This window comes from Amblyomma maculatum, chromosome 5, assembly GCF_055883805.1.
Source record: "Amblyomma maculatum isolate TAMU_Amacu chromosome 5, ASM5588380v1, whole genome shotgun sequence".
Taxonomy (NCBI): Eukaryota; Metazoa; Arthropoda; class Arachnida; order Ixodida; family Ixodidae; genus Amblyomma; species Amblyomma maculatum.
This window is the reverse complement of record NC_139348.1, coordinates 110,223,938-110,230,378: the sequence shown is the minus strand read 5'-3', so window position 1 is coordinate 110,230,378 and position 6,441 is coordinate 110,223,938. Positions and strand designations below refer to the sequence as shown.

Genomic DNA, 6,441 nt, shown 5'->3' with positions numbered 1-6,441 from the left:
GAAGAGATGGTAGCGTACAACAGAATGTGACGAGGACATAGTAAAAGAGAGAGAGAGGGAGAGAGAGTTAGGAAAGGAGGCTAGCCGGTAGTGCGTAAAGTTGCGCTCTCCGGATGCGATCATTCGGCGGCGCTTTGTCGTCATCTGCTCGCGTGGGATCCGCGCGGGCGGTTCGCATCTGGTGTACCTACGCCGTTACAAGGCAAGCAAGCCGCCCTTGTGTAGCACGTACAGCACTCATCGGCTTCGCAGGGAAAGCTCGTGTTCTATACGCGGCGTCTCGCCCGGCTACTTCGTCACAACGTCGAAGAATTTCTTTTTTCCTCTCTCTTTGGCAGGGCACGAAGGGCTGGGACAGACGACGCGCCTTCTGCTATTATCGTCTGCTACGTGTTCTCACTCTCTCTCTCTCTCTCTCTCTCTCTCTCTCTCTCTCTCTCTCTCTCTCTCTCTCTCTCTCTCTCTCTCTCTCTCCCGCTTGGGGAGAGCGCTCAGGTTTTCTGTTCTCGTCCACAGAGTGGCCGAAGCCGGTCACCCTCAATCGACCGGTCGCTGAAGAAACGAAGACTTGACTTCGGTGCAAAAGTCACCGCAAACGACGAGTTTTGACTGAGTGGTTTTTGCCGTGTGCTGCAAAATAGCGAAGTTTTGATTATTGGTGTGGCAGTGCTGACTCCGTCCCTCTGGAGTTTATCTTCCGAGAATCCAAGAGAGCATCTCACCGAAGACAAAATAACGTGCCTACGGAACGTCGTCTACTTTCGTGACAAGGTGCAGCATGTGGTGACAGCAGCCAGCACCTCCCTGTGACAGCGATCACTATTTCAAGGTAGGTGCAAAGGGAGAAAATTAAATTGCGAGCTGCTCATTATCTTGTAATGGGAGACTACGTAGTAGCGAAAGTAATGATAAACGCAACTTTTTTTTTTTTTATCGGGCATCTGGCATCGGTATAATTGCGAGTTTATTTTTAATCTCAACTATCGTCATTCGAGGCCCATGATCATATAATACATTTCGATATTCGATATGGAAGTATAAATAAATTTGTCCATGAATGCCACTAAATATTCACACGCATTTTGCTCGCACCTCTATTGTATGCTGCATGCTTTTCGTTACTATTATTATTGCTGGATTTCGTCTCTTCTTCTCACTTAAATTCTTGCGATGTTTTTCTCTATGTTCGTTTTCTTGATGTATTATTGATATGCCCACTCCTGCCTAAGGCCTCAAACTGAGGCCGGCAGTATCCTGTAAATAAATAAAATGCTGTACGCAGGGCTTTTATAGCACGTAATCCGAATATCCCATCAACTTTATAAGTGCCATTAAAGACTCCAATAAATATCCGCGCACACAAATCACATATTGGTGGGTCTGGAAACTGACAACTAGCTCCACAACTATCCACAATGACAGTGACGACAAACAGTTTACGGCTTTAACGATTCTGATGCAGATGTCGAGCGATGATTTAAAATTATTGCCAAAGTTTTGAGAACTCTGCCGCGCATTCTAAACTCCGAGCTGAATATATTTATCCAGTATTGTTCACCTGCCAGCTAACGATGTCGCTAATTAATCAATAAAACGTCAAATATATCTATTTTTGTTTCATAGCAATCATGCAGTTAAAGATATGAGGTGGTGTTTTAGAGGGTACTGGGGGAGGGGGTGCCCACAGTCATAAAACGAAGTTACCAGCATAGTATGAGGCCTATCAAAAAGCCCAACCCGACGTGAAAATGTCAGATCTGGTTGGCGAGGTAAATATAAAGTGTCGTGCATAGGGTCAAAAACTCAAAAGGAAATGGACTTTTTGTGCATAAGTACCCTTAACTTTCGTCGTTTCTTCCGCTATTTTGTCTACCTTGGACCTATTCCAACTCGGATAGTTTTGTATTCAAAGTGTCATTTCTGTCATCCAGACTCAAGGTGCTGAAGATCACCTCGAAAGAGATTATCTGTTCTATTTTTCAACAAATACCAAGGCGTACCTCAGTTCGCCTGTTTCATTTGCTTCCAAACGCAGGACGTTAATGCATCTCGATCCCCTTCCTCTGACCATGTGCGTGCTTAATTGTGTAAGCTCCTCTACGAGATGTCCTGATGAAATTGCTGGCACTTATCGACCTCTAAATAAACTTATTTACATCACCTGTGAAATAAAGACAGACTCTTTAATTTTACTGCTTATGAAAAGAGCAGATTAGACAAAGAAAGAAACAAATTTCCGTTACGGTTCCGTGGGAATTTAACGTTACAAATTTCGGTGTACGGGGTAGGAGAGGATTCGTAGTGAATGGCACTGGGTTAATGTAATTTTGGGGAGTCTCTACACGCAACACACGATCGTCTTTTAATAGTGTCCCATCAACACGGCACGAGACTCGAATACGTGTCCCTGGGCTCAGCAGTTCAAAGCTATAGATAGCCAATAAGCCTCCACTGTGGGCAATAGGCAAAAGAAAATATATACCCGCTCGGCAACCCTATACATGAGGACAGGAATGCAGGAAGTGAAAATTCCAAAGGCTGTAAAATTGTGTACGTCAGGCTCAAACCTGGCCGTGTTAACGGTACATCACCACCAATAAAACAAAAACTAATATAATTTCTTGTGTTAAAACAGCACAAGAAAAACGAACAGATAGGAAGACAAACACATATTGCACTTGTGTTTGCATGTCTGTTTGTCTTCCTATCTGTCCGTGTTTCTAGCGCTGTTTTAACATAATGTCCAACCAACTCACCCAACAATCCACTTTGCTTAATATAATTTCTTGCACAGCTCCTTTACCGCTTTTCGTATAGTTCGATTATTTTTTTGGTTGGATTGTAGGATTTAACGTCCCAAAGCTACTCAAGCTATGAGAGACGGCGTAGTGAAGGACTCCGGGAATTTCGACCACCTGGAGTTGTTTGATTTTGATCCACAGCAGCAAATTTCGGAAACCCATAGATCGAACTATTAAGTCATTTCATTTGAATTAATGATGTAGACGATGACGTTGACCTATTTATGGACTTGATGGTCAATGCTCAAACCTAATCACATGCAGCATGAGCTTCGATAAAAAAGCACGGGAGTCATCCCACTCAACGTGCGAAAACTGCCCGAGTCGTCATTGGCTGTAATTCATTTTACTGCGTTTTCCACACCATACGTGCTCCGTTCTTATTGCAAACCGCCTGTTTATAAATAGCCCCTTTGGAATTACCCGATATAATCACCAGCATCATCATCATTATCATCAGCCTGACATCGTCTCCTGCAGCGTAGAGGCCTCTCCCGTATACCCCCAATTAAGCAAATGTTCCATTATCGATGTTTCATTGAGCCTTGCAAATTCCTAATTTCTTCCTACACCTACCTTTTGCCGAACCGTGATCCAGGTCTGTCAACTTTAGCCACGATTGGCTATCTTGCTTTGTCATCACATGTCGTACCCCATCCCCATTTTTCACATGCTGGTTTTCGGCTAGGGTGTTTGGTAATTTGTATTTGTTATCTTTCCCACTCGGCTCCCCTATCATTAAACCTATGATTTTTCTATACTTTCAGTCGATAAAGCCGGATCTAAATAAGTTCTCAGTGCCTTTTTAAATAATTATGCAGCGTTTTACTGGCCTCCTGTGCCACTGAAACTTGAGGTCAAGGTCTCTACAGCATTGAGCTGCGGGTGGGAACCTATAGCTTTTATTCGTGTCTGGGGTTAGTTTGGGAACGATAGCAGCGAAAAAGCAGAGTGCTAAAGTGTATCACCGCACACACAAAGTTTTTCAGTATTACGCAGCGAAAAAAGCGAGCCATAGTTAATGCGAATTCTTAAAAGAGCACCTCAGTTAGCGCGAGGTGTCTAGAAGACGAAAATCAATTTTTGGTGGCATGACAAGTTTGAGGCCGAAATCTTAGACACTACTTCGTAATCTTCCCTTTGATAAATTTAACGGAAAGAAAATTTTGGTGTTAGGCTGGTATGAAAGCTTCAAAGTATTTACTTTGAGGTTCATGGTATTGAAAACGCATATTGTTAATAAAGTTGAATCCATGTTTTGCGTCGAAGAACAGTCAAGCCAAGTACGCAACCTCATCTTCCAACATTACTGCGCATCTTAAGGGTGAATCACCGCCGCAAGTTTTCCCTTTGAGTAAGATGGACAAACTCTACGCCCGCAGCCGCTGTCCATATTGTAATTGTGTTGAAAAGTCAGCCATTCCATTCTGTTAAAATAAAAATGTGTTTATGGTCCACTTTCGACCTCAAGAGACGCAAGGCTAGTGACGACCCTCACAATAAATATTAGCTCATATCAGGGCAAGACACAATTGTGTCAGAAAGATAAGACTATACACGGGGACAAGATTTTGTATCGTTGTGCGCTTCCTGTATCGCATCCAATACGACAATAGACCAGTTAGCACTAACCAGACTGGTGACAGCCGCTGGTAAAGTCAGCATGCGGAAGGCAGCGTAAATAAACGACATGCTACATGTAATTCGCAAGACGGCACCCTATTTTCTCGTATCTCCCTTGCAAGCAGTGCGTGACAAAAACGACAGCCAGCTTGTCTTGTGGAGCCCCTTTACATGTCTCATTGCTTGCAGGCAGCCCATTGAATTCTCATGGCCAAAGACAAGGCATCTCCAGAAAGAGAGAAAAGCATGGAACTGTTCAAACGAACCAGCGCCAGCTCGCTGGAAGTGTGTTTTCGTTCCAGCGTGTACAGCTATCGCGCGAAGCACTAATCGACTGAACTGATAAACTTTGTTCTCTGCCTTTGCGTTTTGTGTTATCATCGACCCCACCCCATACAAAGAGATAAAGTTGGAGGCTTTCATTTCCAACGCCTATCAGCTTGTATAGGTCGTCCCTTTCAGAGCAAGGCAGCAGTGGGCAAGATATCGAAGGGGTGATAAACACTTGCCACCGTGTAATATTCCAGCCGCCTTGTTTGGAACGCGAGTCCATTGAGCAACAGTCTTATCGCAAGTTGAATCTAAATACCAATGCACGAACCTTGTGGCATGCCGAAAAACCGCTGGGCTTTAGCGTAGAAGTCCGCATTCCGGAATAACGTGCCGAAGACCCTTTGACATTTAGCACGGGTGCACACATTTTGCGATGTACGAAGAGGTATTAGCACGAAACATTACCACTCTCTCTCTCTCTAGAAACGTTATTCCATAATCGTAAGATAATAAGCATGATATAGGAGCAGACGGGTAAATTTTAATCATAGCAGTCAGTAAATTTTGTGACCGAGACGTATGTCCTAATTAGAACGGCAGAATCTGAACCAGTACCTGTTGCACCAGCAAGTACCGGAAGGTTTTTAAATCGGGCGCGATAGCTTAACTGGTCGCTGAAGAGAAGAGGAGGGTGAGCAGCGTAGAAAAACGGGAAACAATGAGTCGGCATTCAGATAGAGAGCTGCGTTCTCACACCTTGTGCATACTCTTACAGCATATGGTTACCCATTTGGGGCATGGTGGTGTCGTCATTGCCATAACACGTCACGTACCGTCACGCCACCCCGCCACATCACCGCTCACGTAGTGTCGCTTACTGTGCGGAGACTTGGCGCCACGTGTCCTTGATGTCACTGTCGCCTAACCGAACACACGTCATCATGATAGTGGGGCATTCATGGGCAGCGAGGAGCCTTCGGGGAGGGAAAGGCATGGGGTGCTGCTCATGGAGTCATAATCGCAAGCAGCTAACCAGAAATGCCTGCGATGCTAAAATATGCTTGTAAGAATGAAGTACATAATGCTGAGGCCATTTTTTAAATGTGTTTTCGCTCCAACGATACGAGAGGCCGTCCTGTACTGGTGGTAGTGAAACTTTATTGCAAGCGGATACAGAGGAGCGACCCGAATGGTCACCCCTCACTTAAACGAACGGCCGCCATTTCTTGGCCAGTGGCTGCGTTTACAGTCAGCTGAATGAGCTTTATATCTGTGTCCCCGGGTCGGGGCTGAGCAAGAGAGCCCCAATAATGAGATTCAGGTACGAAGTGGATCGCGGGTAGAGACTGTAGGCATTTCCAGATCATGTGATTTAGATCGGCTTTGATATCACAATTTTTACATTTGCCCTGTATGGAGTGAAAAGTAGTAAAATCGTGCAGTCAAACTTCGTGCCGTGTTGCATTCTCTTTACTCGAGTTTGCGTTTTCAAACCGGATAGCATTTCTTTATCGCAATTAGTACGCTGGTAGACTTCGTGCCCTTTATCAGTATATGCTGTACAACTCAACAATACAAAGAACGAACATCCTGATTGCACTGCCGATAATACAATAGATTTTGTGCCAAATACACGTACACTTCAAGCACACACACACACACAAAAAAAAAAAAAAAGAACAGGCCATGCGGATCTAGCAAGACTTGGCACTACCTAACATTACGAGTATTTTCTCTGGACGGT

General features: G+C 44.4%; 1 protein-coding gene across 1 annotated transcript in view; it reads left to right on the top strand.

Annotated features, from left to right (window-relative positions):
- The first annotated feature begins 507 nt into the window (after positions 1-507).
- Positions 508-6,441, top strand: part of LOC146189236 (multiple inositol polyphosphate phosphatase 1-like) — a 74,159-nt gene continuing 68,225 nt past the window's right edge. The window contains exon 1 of the mRNA XM_084604133.1: positions 508-829. The gene's annotated coding sequence lies outside the window, so the exon portion shown is untranslated. The remainder of the gene's footprint in view (positions 830-6,441) is intronic.